This window comes from Panthera uncia, chromosome B4 (genome assembly GCF_023721935.1).
Source record: "Panthera uncia isolate 11264 chromosome B4, Puncia_PCG_1.0, whole genome shotgun sequence".
Classification (NCBI taxonomy): domain Eukaryota; kingdom Metazoa; phylum Chordata; class Mammalia; order Carnivora; family Felidae; genus Panthera; species Panthera uncia.
This window is the reverse complement of record NC_064809.1, coordinates 127108795-127129841: the sequence shown is the minus strand read 5'-3', so window position 1 is coordinate 127129841 and position 21047 is coordinate 127108795. Positions and strand designations below refer to the sequence as shown.

Genomic DNA, 21047 nt, shown 5'->3' with positions numbered 1-21047 from the left:
ACGGCCAGAAGTTCAGCCTCGGTCCTGGTCTTCTTTTGCCAGTGTTAGGGGGTTTAGGAGCAGTTTTTAAAAACACGCAGGTATTGGGCGTCTGGGTGGGTCATTTGGGTGCGCCTATGACTTGATTTCAGCTCCGGTCGTGATCTCATGGTTTGTGGGATCCAGGCCTGTGTAGGGCTCTTCACTGACAGCACTGAGCCTGCGTGGCTCTTTCTCTTTCTCTCTCTCTTTCTCTCTCTCTCTGTCTCTCTCTCTCCCCTCCCCTGTTCACACACGCTGTCTCTGTCCCAAAATGAATAGATAAGCCTCAAACCCTGAGATTCTTATTTCTCACATTTCCTGAATCCTGGTTAGGGGCAAGGAGAATGGCTTTGGTTAGAATGTCTCTCACACCCCTTAGCAAAGGAGAGACAGGCCTGAGACTGGAAGACAGGAGCAGGAGATAGGAGCTGGGTAAGTTTCATAACATGGCTTTGTTTTGGGGACTTCAGAGTTTCCATTGAGAGTGTAGAATTACTGTTTATGGCACTTGGCTTTCCATACATGGTGGTGACATAATATTCACTTTAATGTTTTTTAGTATGAAAATGTGCAGAAATACACACAAGGGCATAGATCCTTCATAGATTCATGTAATGTTCGTAAATAAATGCGTTAAAACAGGAGCTGATTTTCAAAAAAAATTTTTATAAATTTTTTTAACGTTTATTTATCGTTGAGAGACAAGAGTGTGAGCAGCAGGACGGGGGGCGGGGGGGGGGGGGGGGACACAGAATCTGAAACAGGCTCCAGGCTCCGAGCTGTCAGCACAGAGCCCAACGCGGGGCTCGAACTCACAAACCGCGAGATCGTGACCTGAGCCGAAGTCGGTCGCCTAACCAACCGAGCCACCCAGGCACCCAAAACAGGAGCTGATTTTTAATGAGAAGAATAAGATAAGGGTACAAAGAGTGCCAAGGCAAAGCTCTTGAGTTTGCTAGCAGTGGCTGACGTTTGGCAGGAACCTCCTGGAGACTGGACCCTGCCCCAGCAGGGGACGGTGTGGCCGGAGGAGGTGGGATCTCAGAGCCTGACTGGCCAGCGTCCTCGCGTCGTAGCACACATCTACAGCACGCAAATGCCTCCACGCCAGCGCACCCCAGCCGGCTGCCTCTAGACTCAAGTCTCCTCGCCTGGGTTACTTCTGCATTTGCTTTCTCAGCTGCCCTCCTGGGCCACAGGCACCCACCCGGCACACCAGAGCCAAAGGAATTTTCTAGACCGCTGAAACTCCTCCATGGCTTCCCCAGTGCCTGCAGGAGAAAGACCCAGACCTTAGCAGGGCTGACGTGCCTTCCACGGTCCGGGGCCCACAGACTGCTCAGCGCCTCTTCCTAGCACTTTCCTCCCACTTTCCTCTCAGGTCAACATGCACCATTTGCAGCTTCCCGAATATTCATTAAGTAAATATTGAATGCGTTAGTATGTGACACCAGAAAGAGAGCTCCACAGTGGTGATGTGCAATACAGGCAGGGTCCAGCCATCTCTCCTGGAGTTCACTGGCTAGTGGGGGAGTTGTGATACAGTGTTCCCAGCAAGGTGGGGTCCTCTGGCCAATGTCTTCATCTGGGGCTCTTATCTGGGTGGTAATTCACATGCCTGTCTCTTTCACCGGACTGTGAGCTGCTCGAGGGAAGCCATCCTATTCTGGTCGGTCTAGTGTCCCCCGGTCGCTTGCGTGCGTGGTGCCTAGTAGGTACACAGCAATCCTTGGATGACGATTCAAGCAGCGAGCCTCCACACCAGGACCCCCGCCCCAGAGCAAGTCAACCTTCAATCGATCATTCGTTCATTCATTTTAAGCGAACAGTTCCACCCGCCCACTAAATCAGAGTGTGCCAAGCCGCTGGTGGTGGAGCAGTTGACTTGCAGGGTGAGAGTGCTGCGCTCCAGCAGACTGTGGGACGGCCAGCAGCGGAAGGGGACAGCCTGCCTGGCCCCCTGTGGGTTGATGGCCAGAGGAAGTGTCATTTCGACAGGGCCTCCCGGAGTGAAGGCGGGGTTGGGCGTGAGGCTGAGAGAAGAGGGAACCTGGAGGACGGAGAGGTGTGCCGGGCGCTGTGCGGTTGCCGGGGTGGGGGCCCCCAGCTGGGTGTGGCCCGAGCCTTTGGTCCGGGTGTGTGAGCAGGGAGCCCAGGCAGACAGGAAGCTCCTTCCGTGCCAGCTGTCTTGCCCCTGCTGGTGAACAAAGGGCACATCGTCGGAGGCAGCGGCTTTTCAAGGTTTTCTGACTGCGACCAGCACGAAGGCACACATTACATCACGACCTGGCACAAAACACAAAATCCAAGCAAGCATTTCACGAGACCGTTTACTACCCGAGACTCACTCTGCTCTTTTCCCATCATTCTTATCCTCGTCCCCATTATGAAATTCTGAGTCTGACTCACCAAATTAATTTCAAGAGCTACCTGCACTTTGACCTGCACGTTGAAAACCATTGATCCAAGCGTCCTTCCAAAGGGTCTGGTAGTGGCTGGGAGGCCCTTTTTAATGCACAAAGAATTTAAACGCTCAGCATCCTGAGTCCATTCCACAGCCACTTTCTTTGTTCTTACTTCCCTTTTTTTTTTTTTTTTTTTTCCAACATTTATTTTATTTTTGGGACAGAGAGAGACAGAGCATGAATAGGGGAGGGACAGAGAGAGAGGGAGACACAGAATCAGAAACAGGCTCCAGGCTCCGAGCCATCAGCCCAGAGCCCGACGCGGGGCTCGAACTCACGGACCGTGAGATCGTGACCTGGCTGAAGTCGGACGCCTAACCGACTGCGCCACCCAGGCGCCCCATTACTTCCCTTTTTTTTAAAAAATGTTTATTTATTTTTGAGAGCGAGTGAGAGCAGAGGAGGGGCAGAGAGAGAGGGAGACACAGAATCCGAAGCAGGCTCCAGGCTCCGAGCCGTCAGCACAGAGCCTGACGCGGGGCTCGAACTCACGAACCGCGAGATCATGACCTGAGCTGAAGTCAGTCACTTAACCGACGGAGCCACCCAGGCGCCCCAACATGGCTCTTTTCACTTGTAAAGCAGCCCAAGAGGGTGGGGTGGGTCCCCCAAACCCCGACCCGTACCCTCAGAAGTCTCCACTTGGCAGGGCACCCCGGTGACTCAGTCACTTAAGCGTCCGACTCGTGGTTTCAGCCCAGGTCATGATCTCACGGCATGTGAGTTTGAGCCCCGCATCGGGGCTCTACGCTGACAGCATGGAGCCTGCTTGGGATTCTCTCTCTCCCTTCTCGCTGCCCCTCCCCCACTCATGCCCCCCCCCCCAAATAAATAAAATAAACTTTAAAAAAAAAAGACAGAAGTCTCCACTTGGCATCTAGTTCCCCTGGGGCAGGGGCGTGGTCCCAACTCAAGATCCTTGGCCCTCAGGACACTGGAGCCAGAGGAGACCTTCGAGATGGAGTCCAACCCTCTGGTTTTATTTTTCTGGAAACTGAGGCCCAGAGCGGGGAGGAGACTCAGCTGAGTTTCCTCCACAGGAGTCAGTCTCGGAGTGAGTACTGAGATTCGGGTCTCCCGGCTCCAAATCCACTCTCTTTCTGTGGACCCCGGCCGAGGCACTGCCCTATAAGGAGGGGACAGGACCCCAGGAGGTCTCAGAGCCCTTCCTGCTCTGAGCCTGAGCTGCCTGCCTTCCCCTCTCGTATGCTGGAGGAGGGCCCTCCCTCCCCCAGCATGAGATAAGAGAACACCCTCTCTCCCTCCTGTCCCCAAGCCTGAGCTGCCTGGAGCAGTGACAGGGGAGGACAAAGCCTGTGGGAACCTGTCTTCTTCCGGGAACTTGCTGTTTCCCCTCTGGGGGCCTCCGGATTAGGATAGTGGCTTCTAGTCCTTTCTTTCTGGAGACATTGGATATGGTCTGAAATCCAGGCAGAGGGGCCCTCCTCCCCCTGGGCTTGCTGGCTCCTTGGGCTCGTGCATACGCATGATTTGCCTTCTCAGTTCACTCTCCTTTTCCATGTGGGCATCTCCTAACTGGACCCACGTGATTCTTAGGGCAGGATTTCAGACCCTGTATCTGCGATCAAGAGAGTTTACAGTGGGAGGGATTTGGACTTCTCTCCCTAGGGGAGGCAGCATGAGTACTGGGTAAGATCTGGGGTTCTCAAAGGAAAGTGCCTGGGTTCCAGCCCCAGTGCCCTGCTTGGGTAACCTTGGGCTTCATCTGCATTATCTCTATGTGCCCCATGGGGACCCTATCAGATAAATAATATTCATGACCTCCCTGAGGCTCAGGGAGCAAGGGGACTCAGTCAGGCGCCACGCCAGAAGGGAAGGAATCTAACTCACGCTCACTGAGGCGACAGGTCTCTGGACCCTCCCTCCCATTCATTCCCCAACTGCCTCCACAACATCCCCACCGGACAGCCTCCCAGCCCCTGTGCCTTAGGGCAGGCTGCTGTACAGAATTCCACAGACTGGAGGGCTGGAAGTCCAAGATCAAGGTGCCAGCAATGTTGGGGCCTTGCTGAGGCCTTCTTCCTGGTTTACACATGGCTGTCTTCTCGTATCATCATTAGCGTTTCCCCTCTTGTTCAGGGGACACTAATCCCATCATGGGGGCTCGCCTCCTGAAGGCCCCACCTCCCATCCCGTCCCATCCCATCCCATCCCATGCGGGCTTCAACACAGGAATCTGGGGGAACACCAACCTCTCTTTTCTCAAGTCTCCAACTAAAGAGACTTTCCCTAGCGGGACAGCAATTGTTCTTGGCCGGCTCCTCCTTCTAGAAAGACCATACGAGGAGGCTGGGATTCTTCAGTTTCAAGCCACAGAAACTGACTCTGCATAACTCAGCAGAATAAAAATGGAGGTGGAGGTGGTTATTGGGACACATTGGCCACGCCTCTGCAAAGCCGGAAAGGCTGGGTGCCCGCATCTCCTGAGGGTGCTTCTTGCCTGGTGGCTTCTGGGCCTTCTGGCTGGCCGTCCTGAAAGAGATGACTTTAAGGTTAGGAGCGTCTGAGCTCAGCCCCGGGAGTCTCAGACCAGGGTTCTGGCCCACTTCCTCTCCACGGGTTGAGTTCGTGGACCACCTTTCCAGGATGTGGCCATCAGACGCTCTCTCCCCCGCACCCCTGCCCCCGTGTTTCTCATTGGGGTTCAGATTGTCTTGCCTGGTTTGAGTCACAGGCCTGCCCCTGGAGAGGAGGGGCAGGACCTTGTGACTGGCCGTTCTGCCATCACCAGGTGGAACGAGGCAGGGGTGGATCCCCCCAAAGGAAGGGATTGCTATGAACAGAACAAGGAGGGGAATCAGAAGCTCTCCACCCTGGATTCTACCCACCGGCCCTCATCCTGGCCTCCTGAGAATAAATTCCTCTTCCCCTGCTTCCCCTCCCTGCTTCTTCCCGCTTTCCCTCCCTCCTTCAAACACTGATTGAGTGTTTGCTTTGTTTCGGGCACATTGCTAGGCCCTGGGAATTAAAAGATAAGTCAGACCCAGGGCCAGTCCTAGGGAACCCATCTAATCCTGATCAGCATACACTGCTGATTAGCCACGGCAAGGCCAAGTCAGGCATTACCAATCGACCACAGCACACTTTCCCCGGGAGCCTGGGCTCAGCCTCAGGATGCTCTGCACAGAGCTCGGGGCAGCCAATTCTCATCAACTGGAGTCCCATGATAGGGAAACCTTTTGCTGTGCCCGGCCCCAACCCCACCCCTTTCCCATAACAATTCCAACATTTAAAACCAGCAGAATTCCCCTCTGCTCACTCCCAGGGTCATTTCTTCGCCATGGTGGGGGTGGGGTGGGAGGGGGAGAGAATGGTATTGGTGTGTTCAGTTCCCGACCCCAGTTGGCTGTTGAGTCAACTTTGTGGTTAGGAGTCTGAGCGCAGTTCCTGTAGACAGAAAGACTACGTTTGGATCTTATCACTGTACCCTTCTGAGCCTCTGGTTCGGGATGAATTTTCTATGACTCCCACAACCAGTGACCACAAATTTCGTGGCCTAAAATAGGCCAAATTTGTTATCTCGCACTCACGGAGGTCAGAAATTCACAATGAATCTGATGGAGCTAACATCTAAGCGTTGGGGGCGCCTGGGTGGCTCGGCCCGTTGTGTCTGACTTCGGCTCAGGTCATGATCTCATGGTGCGTGAGTTCGAGTCCCGCATCAAACAGTGGGCTGTTAGCTAGAGCCCGCTTCGGATCCTCTGTCCCCTGTCTCTCGGCCCCTCCCCTGCTCGTTCCCTCTCTCTCTCTGGCTCTCAAAAATAAACATTAAAGAAAAAAAAAAAGCGAAAATCAAAGCATCAGCGGAGTTGTAGTCTCTCTGGAGGCTCCGAGTGAGAGAATCAATTTCCTTGCCTTTTTCAGGCTCCTGGAGGCCATCCCCACACCTGGCTGGCAGTCCCACCCTCATCACCCCAAATCTCTGCTTCTGTCCCACCTCCTTTCTGACTCTCTGACTGCTGTGGTCTGCAGTTTCTGTCCCCCTCAAAATCATACGTTGCAATGCCAACCCCCAAAGATGACGGCTTCTGGAGGCGGGGCCTTTGCAAGGCGCTTAGGTCAGGAAGGCAGAGCCCTCACTAACCGGATCAGAGCCCTTGTAAAAGAGGCTCCGGAGAGCTCCCTGGCTCCGTCCCTCCCACCAGGTGAGGACACCTGGAGAAAGTGTCAGCTGTGAATCCGGAAAAGGAACCGTAGCAGAAAGTGAAAGTGCCAGCACCTTGATCTTAGACTTCCTGCCTTCAGAACTGTGAGGGAAAAAAAAAAAAAAAAAAAAAATTCCTGTCGTTTACAAGCCAGGCAGTGTGTGGGGTTTGGTTTTAACAGCCTGACTAGATGGCGACCTTGACCTTCTACTTCTCTGTTATTGGGGCCTTTGTGATTACTCCAGGCTAACTTGGATAACCCAGGATAGTGTCCCCACCTGGAGATCCATATCAAAACCACATCTACAAAGTCCCTCCTGCCATGTTGGGGAATGGTCATAGCTTCTGGGGCTTGGAATGTGGACACCCCTGGGGGCCGTTATTCTGTCTGCCACAGGTTCCTGTACCCGTAACATGGGGTATCGATAACCCACCTCAGAGACCCGTGGGGAGACCTACTATGTGAGACAATTCGTGAGAGGCTGGGCACAGTGCCCAGCAGTTGCCCCCGGGCGCTTAGAGGAAGACTTTGACATTCCCAGAAGCAGTCGTTGGAGAGAGCCCAGCATCCCGCTCCCTGACCTTGGCCCTATATCCCCCCTTTTCTCATGCTTCCGGGCACCCTCTGTCCAACCCTGACGACGGGGGCGTGAAATCCCTGCAAAATGTCAAGTTTGTACTTGTCTTTCCGAGGCTCTGCTCTGTATCACCGCCGCCCCCCCGCCCCCAGCCCCCACCTCTAGGCTTTCATAGCGATCACCTGCTTTTTTTTTTAATTTTTTTTTAACGTTTATTTATTTTTGAGACAGAGAGAGACAGAGCCTGGACAGGGGAGGGTCAGAGAGAGAGAGAGGGAGACACAGAATCTGAAACAGACTCCAGGCTCCGAGCGGTCAGCACAGAGCCCGACGCGGGGCTCGAACTCACGGACCGCGAGATCGTGACCCGAGCCGAAGTCGGCCGCTTAACCGACTGAGCCCCCCAGGCGCCCCACGATCACCTGCTTTTTATAGAGAAGCGGTACCAGCACAAGCAGCAGCAGAACCATGGAACTTGCCAGGGCAGTTAGTTAGTAGTTACTAGTTAGTTAGTAGTTAGTAGTTAGTTAGTAAGTAGTTAGTTAGTGGTTAGTTAGTTAGTTAGTTAGTAGTTAGTTAGTTAGTAGTTAGTTAGTTAGTTAGTAGTTAGTTAGTTGGTTAGTTAGTAGTTAGTTTCCCCCAAACAAAAGCAGAAGGTCTGGGGTGGGGCCGTGCAGTCTGAGTTTTCGGGGGCCCTGCAAAGGATGCCAATGCCCCCTTAAGCTTGAGAACCCTGGGATGGAGCATCTCAAGCACCCGCACCTGCCCGGTGGACACAAGGTGGCCCTGAGGCACGGGCGTGGTTGTGAGGCTCAGGGAGGTGAGTGGGAGGCTCAGCCCGTGCAGGTAGGAGAAGGTAGAGCGCAGGTCGGAACCTGAGCGGGGCTGGTGTTCTTTCTACATCACCGTGCACCTCCACCCTTGGGCACCGCCCCCACAATGCCACCTGGACACGGGGGCCCGGCGCCCAAGCGCTCCAGGGGAAGCTCTACCCAGCCACTCCCAGGGCACAGCCCAAGCCCAGGGACCTCTCTCTCTTCACCTGTCGTGTGTCATTCTGGGCAGGGCCCTGCGTTCAGCCCCAGTCTGAGGCTCTGATAACTAACTTATACTCGAGTAGAAATGGCTGATAGCGCCGTCGGGGGTTACGTGCTCCTTTTCGGGGGCTGCCTGTGGTAAACAGGAAGGAAGAGAGTTCACGGTGGGATTTCACCTGGTCAGGCATGTCTGGAGGCATCATGTGCGTGTTTGGGTGGGAGGGCTACGGACTTCCCAAATGCAGGCAGAATGGTGTGGAAACAGTACGGGGCGCTGCTATGGCTAGGTCATGATCATCACTGCCTAGCGACCTCGGGTAAATCATTTCATTTCCCTAAGCCATCATTTTCTTTCCTGGAAACGGAGATGATGCCTGCACAGGGTTCCACTGGGATAACCTTGAGCAGGTGGCCCTTTCCTCTCTAGATTGTTTTGGCAGGTTGCCGTGAGCTGAGCCCAACCGGGCAGAGTCGCCCCACCTTACAAAGTAGGCAGGTCCCTTCCTGGGACCACCTGCCAGAGGGGATGGCCAGGGTCAGAGTGCCTAGCATCCCTGCTTCTGGAAGGCTTCTCTGATGCGAGCCTGAGCCCTGAGCTCTGGTTGTGTAGAGAGCCCTGGACTGGCAGTCAGGGGCCCGGGGTCTGGTCCTGGCTTTGCAGCTGACTTACTGTGTGACCTGCCCGATTCCCTGTCCCTCTCTGGGCCTGTGGCCTTGCCTGGAGGATGAGTGAGATGTGCAAAGGCCCTTCGCACCCCAACTTGGTCACCCTCCCCTGGATCCCTTGGCAGCCCTGCCTGTCCTCCTGGATATGGCAGCGAAGGCATCCCGCTGACTTGTTCCCACAGCCTATGAGATGTGCCATGTTCTCCCCCGCATGAGGGAAGGGCCCTGTGTTTGTGCCTCCTCGTCCTGCCTTCAGCCTTGCACCAAGCACTGAGCTCTACGTACTATTGTGCTCAAGAAAGACCTGCTGATACATTTCCAGCGACCTTGGCTTTGCCCAGGTTATTTTGAGAGAGAGAGAGACAGACAGCAAGCAGGGGAGGGGCAGGGAGAGAGGGAGAGAGAGAATCCCAAGCAGGCTCCGCACTGTCATCACAGAACCCCACGTGGGGCTCGAACCCACGAGCCGTGAGATGATGACCTGAGCCGAAATCAAGAGTCGGACACCTAACCGACCCGAGCCACCCGGGTGCCCCCAGGAGAGTATTTTTCTTTCAAGGTGCCATCTCCTCCAGGAAGCCTTCCCAGATGACACCTCCCTGCAACACACCTACAACTGATCCTCCCACCCTTCTCCCCTGGCTCCAGCCATCCCTCCCTTTCAGATTCGTTCTTAGAACAGTGACTGGCACACCCAATGGGGGGGGGAGGGGTTGAATCCACTGGGATTATGGTCTAAGGGGAGAGACAGAAGAAAGAGAGAGAGAGATGAAGAGAGAGGCCAGTCTTTGCAGGGATGGGGGGGAGGAGACACATCTGGAAGGGGCTCTGCCTCAGGAAGGCAGATGGCAAACAGCTGGCTGGGGGTGGCTGTGACTCACCCCACCCCTGCAGGCTGGGGGATGCTGACGACAGGCTGAGACGAGTCCAAAGGCCTAAAGGAATTTTGATAAGGGTAACACAAGCCCTGGAGTATTTCTAGAATGCAGGAGGTCAAGGGTGCGGGGAGCAGGGTCGGAGCAAAACTGCCGGCTTATGTTACTTATTTATTTATTATTATTATGTGGGTTTTTTTTTTTCCTGGATAAAAAATTCACATGGCACAAAATTCAAAAAGTGCAAAGGGGACACAGTGAAAAGTCTTTCCTCTTCCCCTTCCTGCCATCCAGTTCCTCTCCCCAGAAGGCCTGTGTTTCCAGGGGCTTCTGCATTCTTTTCTTTTCTTCTCTTTCTCATACAGGGACGCATAGTAGCCACACTTTTCCTCACTTTCCTTTTTCCCTTCACGTGTCCTTGAGAGCATGTCATATCGGCACCTAAAGAGCTTCCTCTTTTTTTTTTTTTTTTTTTTATTTGTCTGTGTTTAGGGTTGCCAGATAAAGTACAGGATTCTCGGTTGAATTTGAATTATTTGAACTTCCGATCAAGAAAAATTAACTTTTTAGTAGAAGTTTGTCTCATGCAACATTTGGGACATACTTACACTAAAAAACAAAAACAAAAACCCTACTTGTTTTCTAATCTGAAATTCACATTTAACCAGGCATCCCGTGGTTTCGTTTGCCCAATCTTGCAGTATTTCATGGGGATTCCTTATAACTAAGTCTTTGGGGGGCACCTGGGTGGCTCAGTTGGTTAAGCGACCGACTCCGGCCCAGGTCATGATCTCGCAGTTCGTGAGTTCGAACCCCGCGTCGGGCTGTGTGCGGACAGCTCAGAGCCTGGAGCCTGCTTTGAATTCTGTGTGTCTCTTTCTCTCTGCCCCTCCACTGCTCACGCTCTGTGTCTCTCTGTCTCTCAATAACAAATAAACGTTAAAAAAAAAATTTTTTTTTAAAGTCTTTGGAAGCTTCAGGAATCGGACACCTGGGACCTGGTGGGCATCCACCCCCTGGACTTTGAAGGTCCAGCACTAGATTTCCATCTCCAGGCCCCCATTGCCAAGATGAGAAATGAAAGCCTCTCCGAGTCATCTGATCCACCTCCCCTTGTCTGAGGCCCAGAGAGGGAAATGACTCACACAAGATCACACAGCCAGTCGGGGCAGAATGGGGCTAGGCCATTTCTGTCTCCCGTCTCCAGACGGTTTTTTTCTCAGGCTGCTTAGCGTGACATACTCACAGGGGTCATGAGTTGTAAGCCTAAGCTTTTGGAACGTGCACAGACACTTGGGAAGCCAGAAACCAAGGGCTCCAAGTTCTGTGGGGAGAGGCGGGCCCACAAAACCCTGGGGAGCCCTGCTCCCTGGCAGGGAGGTTTCCAGTATGGGTCCAATCCCCACAACACCTGGCTAATGGCAACAACAATAATAATAATAATAGCTGTCACTGTCGGGTACATACACTGTGTTGGGTGTTCAACCAACTTGTCCCTTTTGAGTCCTATAGTGGTCCTGCATGATGAGTCAGAGCAGTCCTGTCCCCACAGCTGGACACTAAGGCCCGGAAAAGGTAACTAATCTCATCATTCGCCAAGATCCCCCAACCGTGAAGTGACAATGCTGGGGTTTTAACCCAGATATGTTTTGTTGTTGTTGTTGTGTTTTTTGTTTTTTATTTTTTTTATGTTTTATTTATTTTTGAGAAAGTGACAGAGTGTGAGCGGGGGAGGGGCAGAGAGAGAGGGAGACACAGAATCTGAAACAGGCTCCAGGCTCTGGGCTGTCAGCACAGAGCCCGACGCGGGGCTTGAACCCACAAACCGTGAGATCATGACCTGAGTCGAAGTCTGATGCTTAAATGACTGAGCCACACAGGCGCCCCAACCCAGATGTGTCTGACACTAAGGCTCAAATCCTTTGCACCGGGATTATGAACACTTATCGATATACTTGTGCCAGTTTTTTCAGGTGAGAAAGCAGAGTACTTGTGACAAGCCCTCTCCCTGAGCCCACTTTGGTTTTGCAAGGGCCCAAAGCGGGAACAGACTTCTGTTCCCTGTGGTCCACAGGATGAAGGCCAAACTCTCACTGGTCCCTTCCTTGACCTTTGATGATGGCCATGAGTCTGCCCTGCCTGTTTCTCCAGGCTTGTCCCCTGCCTCTGGGCACCTCCCCTTCCTTGCCTCCAACTTCCACGCTTCGATGCTGCGGTCAAGGGGAAAAAGTCAGGTGGAAGAACTAGGGACTCCAGGGACAAGTAGGTACCTGCTGTGTGACCTTGGGCAAGTCACTTAACCTCTCTGAGTCTCCCTTTCTTCAGCTGTAAAGTGAAGTCATGTCTAAGTCTCAGCCTGGTGCCTGCCCACCTCACTGGAGACTAATTAATATGCATCGTTGGAAGGAAGGAAGAAAGGGGGTACTTCTGGTGTTCCCACCGTATGCTAGACCCTGTAGGCGACACTGGGGACCCTGGTGAATGGGCCGGCCCAGTAGCTGCTTTCCTGGAGATCTTTCTCGAAGGGCTGTGGATGTGGTTAATTGCAGCAAGAGGTTAAGTAACTGGGGCTTTGTCACTTAGGGCAGGATTTTCCCCAAGCCTATGCCCTTTGACCAGGAACCAGGGCACGGAGTTACCCTAATCTGACTTCCCCGGGTCCACTCAGCTTCAATGGTCAGAGCCTGGCTTCGCCCCCAGGGTCTGCTTTTCCAGGCCACCTGGCTCTCCCTTGTGTCCCTAGCACCTAGCGGTCGGAGAGAGACCGAGACTGGGACACTTGGAGAAGGCTGGAGGGGGGGGGGCGGGGGAGAAGGGGGGGAGGCGGGGCCTAGGCCTCCACTTGGCTCCGCCCATGCTCAGGTGTGCGCCAGCCTGGTCGGGGAGAAGCTGGCTGGGCCTCTCTCCTCCCGGGTCCGGGTACACATCCCGGTAGCTGGTCCGACTCGAGCTCCGCCCTGCCAGCTTCTCAAACTCGCTACAGCGCCCGGCACAGCCGCCACCCTCCGGGAGCCGAAGCGGGAAGCTGGAAGGCGGCTCCGAGCACTGAACCGGAGGCTCGCCCAACGGTTCCTTCAAGCCTCCATTGTTTTCTTAAGAAACCTTGTGAATTTTGCATTCCACTCCCTAGCAGATCTGTGTTTGTTTTAATATAACGTGATTCCACTCCCCCCCTCCCCGCCCCGGGAGGATTTTATATATGTATATAAAATCATGATTCCCTCTCTTCCTGCCATGAAGGTCACAGTAAATCTGACTGCAGAGAGCATGCCATTCCTAACCATGGCCCAGCAGTGTCCCCACCGATCCCTGTGGGGATGGCCCCCCACAGGACACTCTTATCCCTGAGTACCGCCTTCCCTTCCTCCCTTCTCAGATCTGACCCCTATCAAGTCACTATAGCCCATCCATCTGTTTCTGTGACTGCCTCAGCTTAGACAGCGGCCCCCAGGCCCCAGCCCAGGCTCGGGCCAGTCTGTTGACCACCTAGAAAACAGCTCATGAAGGAATGGGCAGGGTGGTGGCCGTGTGTGTGTGTGTGTGTGTGTGTGTGTGTGTGTGTGGAGGGGCTGTGGGCAGAATACTGGCCTCCCAGTGAAGGCCACATCCTAATCCCCGACACCTGTGAATACATTACCTTAAATGGGCAAAAGGAACTTTCCAGGTGTAGGTGAGTTCAGGCTGGGGAGCTGGGGGAAGTTCCGCCCGCCCTTCCTGAAGGCCTGCCTTGCAGATTTCAGACTTGCCTTGCCTTGCAGTCAGTTAATCAATCGTAAGTTCCTTACAGTCAACCAATCATTCAGGATATATGTGCCCTACTGGTTCCCTTCCTCTGGTTGAGCCCCGAGGCTAACAGGACCCAAGGGAAATTGGCCTCTGGGGTCTGTATGTGGGAGACCACTCAGAATGGGGTCATGGTGGGCAGAGGAGAGCCAGCTCAGGAAGCGTCTAGAAGGTCGGGTGCCCCTCAGCTGGGGTCTGTCAGGCCCAGGTCCCCAGGGATGGGTGGAGATAGGGTGCAGTCCCCACAGGAGTTGGGGGGCGGGCGGCAGAGCTAGGGAGGGGCCGCGGGGAAGAACAAGGCCTGGAACAGGCCTGGGAGGAGGGTGAGGTTTCCGGGGGGATGGGGAGAAAGCAGGCCTACAGGGGCTGGAAGAGAAAAGCCAGGCTGTGAGATCACACCCCGGGCCTGGGGACACAGCAGGAGGCCCACCCCTCCTGGGGCACACTGTCCCTCCCTGGGGATGCTGGCGAGCTGTCTGGCACCTAATAGTCACTGAACAAATCAGAGGAGACCAGGCCTGGCCAACAGGCATTTGACAACATCTGAGAACACAGAACGGGAGGGAAGGGGGGCAGGGCCGGGAGGTGGGTGCCTGGGGGGAGGGGGGAAGCCCACCCACACGCCTGGTTCACACCCCTTGGGAGCCGCTGGGGGAGGGGGTGCGTGGGAGGGAGAGTTCTGTTCCTGCCTCCCTCCCTCCATCCACCCCTTGGGTAACTTTCCTTTTTAAGAGCAGGCCCCTCCTCCCCATAGGGTAATCAGAGCCAGGATATCTGCCCCCAGTTCAGACTTCCATTTCCCCTCAGACCTCTCCTGGGCCGTGGTTTTAGCAAACAATTTGGATCCTTCTAGAGCCTGGGATAGGAGGCCTTGACCCCTTCCTTCTTAGTGGTGCTAAGAAATGCTCCGCATTCCTGAGTCAAGAGGCCGGGGGCCATTCTTCTCCCTTAGCACAGGGGCAGACCCAGAGGAGCAAAGTGAAGTCTGAACCCAGACACCCCTCCCGGACTCCCAGCTCCTTCTACCAGCGCCCGCTGAGGTGCTGTCCCACAGCCACTCAAGTCCGCACAGAGCCATCTGGGGGCTGGTGAGCTGAGACCCAGTCCTTAGGCCCTGGGGCAGGAATGTGGGAGAACAAATTCCTGGGGCTTCCCGCCCTGGAGGCTGGGCTCCTGTCTTCAGAGCTGCCCAGAGGAGGGCCCTGCCTAATTCCTGTGAGTCTCCGCCCGATGCCCAGCCCAGCCTGGCACTGAGGAGGCTCTCCATATGAATTTATTGTTGAGGGAGGGAGAGCAGGACAGGTCAAGGGGGGGCGAGATCCTAATCGGCCACCAAGAAGCCATTCCTCCCACCCCTTCCCCTGTCTCTCCCGCACTCCCTTCTCTGCTTTTGGGTGCGGTGCGCCCTTCCCCCTCCACTCCCCTAGATTAAAAATCCCCAAGAAGGTAGAGCTCACATCTAAACCCTCTGCATGTCCCTCCAGAGCACTAACTTCATGTTGGTGTGATCTTGACCTCAATCTCTTTATCTGTAAAATGGGTTCACAACACTACTCCCCCCCGCCCTGGGTTGTTGGGGAGATTAAAATGAGATGGGGCATGTTAAAGCCCATGGTAAACAGAAAAATGGCCCCCCGAAGATGGTCATCCAGATGATCTAATCCCTGGAACCTGTAAATAGTTAGGCTTCCTGCAAAGGGGCATTCAAGTTGCAGAGGTAGTTAAGGTTTCGCATTAGTTGACCTTAAAACAGGGAGATTATCCTGGATTACCCGGTGTAATCCCTTAACGGAGGGGGAGAGGGAGAAGAGGCTGCAACAGAGGATGGTCTGAGAAATGGAGGGAGGGGCCGTGAACCAAGGAGTGTGAGCAGCCTCCAGAAGCTGGAAAGTGCCGTCCCCCCCTCAGAGCCTCCGGAAGGAACAGAGCCCTGCTGACACCTTGATGTTGTGCAGTGAGGTCAGTGCTGGACTTCTGGCCCCCGCGGCTGTGAGATAATCCACGTGTGCGGTTTGAAGCCGGGCTCCTGGTCCTGTGCTGGCTCCTTTCCTGTCTCCAGGGCCTTTAGTCCCCCATCCTTTCTGCACCCCTGCAATAAGCAGGCCTTTTACCCCTATTTCATACATGATGAGATGGGCTGGGAGGGGTCACGTGACATGTCCGAGGTCACGCGTGCGGCAGGGTGGAAATGGAATCAGAAACCAGGTCTCTGACTCTGGCCCCTGGATGCTGACGCACCACAGGGCCTCTCCTAAGGGTCGCCCAGGGGATGTAAAAGTATGTTAATGGCTGTGCAAATCCACGGGGGTGGTTCTTATCCTCCCTGGCTGGCCAGAAGCCCCTGCCTCTGCAGAGACCTCTCTCTTTCCCCCCCCCCCGAACTTCAGTTCTTGCCAACCCCCATCCCCCAGCTCCTTGCCCTGTGTCCTTCTGTCTTTCCGGAAGGGAACTGGACTGTGGCCTTTGACACTTGTCTCCATCGCCCCCCAACCTTTGCAGTGCTAACACCCAGGAACAGTGAACACGGGGTTCTCCTTTCCTGCTCACCAGGCCGCAGCCCAACCCCCTACCCTCTACCCTCCCGGGAAAGGCTGTCCTCAGAGCTCCTCAAAAGGGAGATACTCTATCCCCGCACAGGCTGTGTGAGTGGACAGAGTGGGAGGGAAGCCGGGTCCCCCGCGGCCAGCTGACAGGTCGGAGGGGAAACTGCACCTTCCTGCTGGGCCCCCGGGGAGTCCTGTGTCTCCTAGAGGCCAGCTGGGTCCTTGCCTGAACTCCCGGAGGAGAGAGGGCAGGGAAAGGAGGAGGGAGGCAGGGAGAGGAGGAAGGACAGGGCAGAGGGGAGAGAGGCAGAGGGAGAGGAGAGAGAGAGCCAGAGACAGAAAGTAACAGAAGCGAGAGGGTCAGATGCAGAGAGAAAGAAGCAAGAGAAAAAGAGACAGAGAAACAGGAGAGGGGGAGCAAGTTAGACACCCAGAGACGGAACAGTAAGTATGAGAGTTCGAGAAAGAGGCCCAGACAAACGGAAACAGACCGGGCAGGCCAGGCCCAGACAGGCCACCTGGGATACCTGGACCTCGCAGACTTTCTCTGGGTTTTCTGTGTGTCTGTGCCCGGAAGCCGTAAAGCTCTGGAGAATTACTGGGACAGCCTGTTTGAAAGTTCCTGGAGTACCGTGGGGGCCAGTACAGGGTCGTGAACCTCATTCCTTTCATCCGCGCCTTGACAACCTTGCATTTTGATCCAAAAGCGTTTTTTTGGATCAGTTTTGTTTAGTGTATACTATGTGCCAACAAGAGAGAGGTGTTTTGTTTTATTTTTATTTTTTAGTTTATTTACTTATTTTGAGACACACACAGAGAGAGAGAGAGAGAGAGAGAGAGAGAGAGAGAGAGAGAATGCACGAGGAGCAGAGAGAGGAAGAGAGAGTTCCAAGCAGGCTCTGCACTGGCAGCATAGAGCCCGATGTGGGGCTCAAACACACACACACTATCATGACCTGAGCTGAAATCAAGAGACTCGTGCTTGACCGACTGAGCCACCCAGGCACCCCTGAAGCACTTTTTAAAAACCTTTCTCTTGGGGCGCCCCACGCAGGCCCAGGTCATGATCTCATGGTTCGTGAGTTTGAGCCCCGTGTCACTGACAGTGCAGAGCAGGCTTGGGATTCTCCCTCCCTCCTTCTGTCTCTGCCTCTCTCTCTCTCTCTCTCTCAATAAATAAACTTAAACGTTTTATAAATAAATAAAGTGCGTCAAATCGTGCTCGAGTATCACAACTCACACTCAAGACGTTAAAGAACGCCGGAAGAGGATAAAACCAAAGGGTAAGTTGGGAGAGTGGTGTAGCAGGCAGAAGCCATCCGGTGTGGGTAGGGAAGGCTTCCTTGAGGAGAGAAGTTACTGAATTTTACCTGTAAAGATGAGTGTATTAATTGAGACTTTCTCTTTTGCAAGGGACTCAATTGGCTTAGAGAAATAATAAGATAAAATTTATTGACTCACATGAGTGGAACGTCCAGGGGTAGATGACCAGTTTCAGGCATGGCTGGATCCAGGTGCTTAAGTGAGCAGTATCACGAAGGCTTTGTCTCCGTCCACATCTACCTCTGCTTTCCTCCCACTGGCTCTATTCCAAAGTGTTTTTTTTTTTTTTTTCTGCACAGTGACAACGCACATTTATGGGGCACCTGGGTGGCTCAGTCGGTTAAGTGCCGACCTCGGCTCAGGTCACGATCTCGCGCTTCCTGAGATCGAGCCCCATGTCGGGCTCTGTGCTGACAGCTCGGAGCCTGGAACCTGCTTTGGATTCTGTCTGTCTGTCTGTCTGTCTCTCTCTGCCTCTCCCCCACTCGCACTGTCTCTTTCTCTAAAATAAACATTAAAAAAAAAAAAAGAATAAAAAACAATTCTTAAAAAAAAACCCCACATATTTATGAACTTACAGTTTCTGTGGCTCGGGAATATGGGCTCGGCTTAAATACCAGCCCGGGTCTCACAAGGTGACAAAGTGTTGGCAGGAGCTGTAGTCTCAGCTGAGGCTTGACCGGGGAAGAGTCTACTTCTAAGCTCCCACAATTGCTGGCAGAATTCAGTTCCTCGCTGTGATCAGACCAAGCGCCTCATTTCCCTGCTGGGTGTCAGGGGCGAGCCTCCCTCCGTTCCTTCCCCAGCATGGCTCTCTGCCTCGTCAAAGCCAGCAAGGGAGACGGAGCCTCTTCACGAGAAGGAGGTATATAACAGAGTCACATACGCGTGACTATGTACACCCCGTCCCGTTTGCCACAGTCGGTTGGTTAGAAGCAAATCGTAGCCCTGTCCGCACTCCAGGGGAGGGGATCACACAAGGGTGTGAACGCCAGGAGGAAGGATCGTGGGGCTGCCCTAGAGTTCAGAGTTCAGCCGCCGCAGACACTGAGCAGCGGCCCAGGGTTGAGAGTCAAGTTCAGTAGACAGAGGATACTCAGGAATACACACACGGGCCCTGACGACAGGTTGCTCTGCTCTTACACCATGAGCTCGGAAGGGTAAGAAATCCCGTCTTGCTATTTGTGAGTTTCCTCGGTCGCCTGCCCAGCTCCTGGCACATAGTAGGCCCTTCGCGATACCACGTTGGATTGAATGGTTGAACTAGACGACATACCCAGACTCTCATTCATTCATTCGCCAACTCGTTAATCCAGCCGGCGTTTACTGGGCCCCTCACATGCACCAGGCCCTGTGCCGAGGGCTGGGACGCGGTGGAAAAAGGACAGAGCTTTGCCCCCACTGGAAGGATACGACTGGTTACGGTTTGTGGCCTGCGAAGACCGGGCACGTCCCTGCCTGTGATCCTGGTGTGTGGATGTGGAAGAGACTGAAGTTCAGAAAGATACAGACTTTACAAAGATGGCCGCTGGACTCCCTCTCCAGTGCTCTCTCCTAGGAGGACCAGGCCACCTGGGTGCCGTTGGGCCCACTGCTCAGGACACATCCCTTAGTCTGGCTCAGAGTTTGAGAGGTGCCCAGTGGTGGCCTCCAGTGGGGCTGGGGTGTCTTCCCCGGAGAAGTGGCTTGGGGCCACAGCAGCTGGGGAAGGGTCTGACGTGTGTCCTCCACCCCCACCACAGGCCCGATAAGAGAGTGACCGCAGTCCTTTTTGGGTCACTTTCTTGGTCAAAACAGGAACGTGGTCTTGAGTGAAAAGGCAAGATATGGAGAGAACTGCCACCAAGTGACTTGGTCAGCGCGGAGGATGGGGACAGCGAGTTATCATCTCAGGGTCCTTCCTAGGGCCTTGGTTCACGAGGTTTCCTCTCTAGTTGTGCTGCCCTATTGACTCCCTTCCTTTTCTTTTCTTTTCTTTTCTTTTCTTTTCTTTTCTTTTCTTTTTTATTTTAAATGTTAATTTGTTTTTGAGACAGAGAGAGACAAAGCATGAACGGGGAAGGGTCAGAGAGAGAGAGGGAGACACAGAATCCGAAGCAGGCTCCGGGCTCTGAGCTGTCAGCACAGAGCCCGACACGGGGCTCGCAGAGGTTCTGAGATGATGATTTGAATACGAGTCATTTGTTTGGATAAAGTTCCCCGGCAAATCAGGTCAGGGAGAGGGGACGGTGAGACAAGGAAGGCAAGACAAGGACAAAGCATGTGGGTTTCCACTGGGGATCTCTGGGAGCCAGGGCAGAAGACACACAGCCCTGCCATTCTGCCCAAGGGGCGAAGGCGCCCGGACACTTGATGACCAGCTCCCATCAGAGGACTTCCCTTTCTCGGCACTTCCGGCCTCCCCTGAGCTCAGGGAGAGCCCTCCAATGAGATGGTGCAGGTGCTGGCAGGAGAAGTCCCATGGGGGATCACAGCACCAGTGCCCATCATGTCTCCATCAGGATGTTTGGAACAAAACGTATCGCCGTGAAACATCAAACTGTGAAAACCTGTGACACAAGCCAAAACCCCCGTTTCACAGGGGGGCTGATAGAGTCCTAGTGGTGGCCAGGGATTTGCCGTCGACTTAAGGCGAGTTAAGGAAAGAACCAGAACTACAACCCAGGATCCAGGTCTCCAGGCTGGGAGTCCAGCATTTTTTTTTTTTTTTAAGTAATCTCTATACCGAACGTGGGGCTCGAACTCACAACCTGGTGATCGAGAGTTTCATGTTCCACCGACTAAGCCAGCCAGGTGCCCCCCACCCTGCTTTTTTTTTTTTTTTTTACTTTTTTTTTTAAGTTTATTTATTTATTTTGAGAGAGAGAGAGAGAGAGGGACCATGGCTGGGGAAGGGATGGAGAGAGAGGAAGAGACAGAATCCTAAGCCAGGTCTCACGCTGTCAGTGCAGGGCCCAACACAGGGCTCAAATTCATGAATCATAAGATCGTGACCTGAGTCCAGATCAGGAGTCGGACGCCTAACCGACTGAGCCACCCAGGTGCCCCTTAACTTGTAATTAAAAAAAATTTTTTTCAACGTTTATTTATCGTTGAGAGACAGGGAGAGACAAAGCGCGAGCAGGGGAGGAACAGAGAGAGAGGGAGACACAGAATCCAAAGCAGGCTCCAGGCTCTGAGCGGTCCGCACAGAGCCCGACGCGGGGCTTGAACTCAAGGACTGCGAGATCACGACCTGAGCCGAAGTCGGACGCTCAGCCGACTGAGCCACCCAGGCGCCCCAACTTTTAATTTTTGAACTAACTTCCCCCATGGTAACATCTTGCCTAACTATCGTACAACATCAAAACCAGGAAATCAACATGAGTGGGATCCACAGAGCTTATCTGGATTTTACCAGTGATACGTGCACTCGTGTGCTGGTGCGTGGGGAGCTTTACACACTTTTATCACGTGGGGAGCTTCATGTAACCACCACCGTAATCAAGACACTTAACCAACATGAGATGCGTCGTTATATATAGCGACCCTCACTGGCCCCTTGTAGCTTCTGGGCCCCGCCTCTGTAACGATGTTGGCTCACAGGCGTC

The 21047-nt window shown here is 53.9% G+C and overlaps 1 long non-coding RNA gene across 1 annotated transcript; it reads right to left on the bottom strand.

Annotated features, from left to right (window-relative positions):
- Nucleotides 1–749: 749 nt before the first annotated feature.
- On the bottom strand, nucleotides 750–19162 carry LOC125919547 (uncharacterized). Its single transcript, XR_007456827.1, has 3 exons — nucleotides 18036–19162; nucleotides 4700–4979; nucleotides 750–2307 (listed from the first exon to the last, which is right to left on the bottom strand). It is a non-coding gene; the product is annotated as an uncharacterized LOC125919547 (long non-coding RNA).
- Between the last annotated feature and the right edge of the window lie 1885 nt (nucleotides 19163–21047).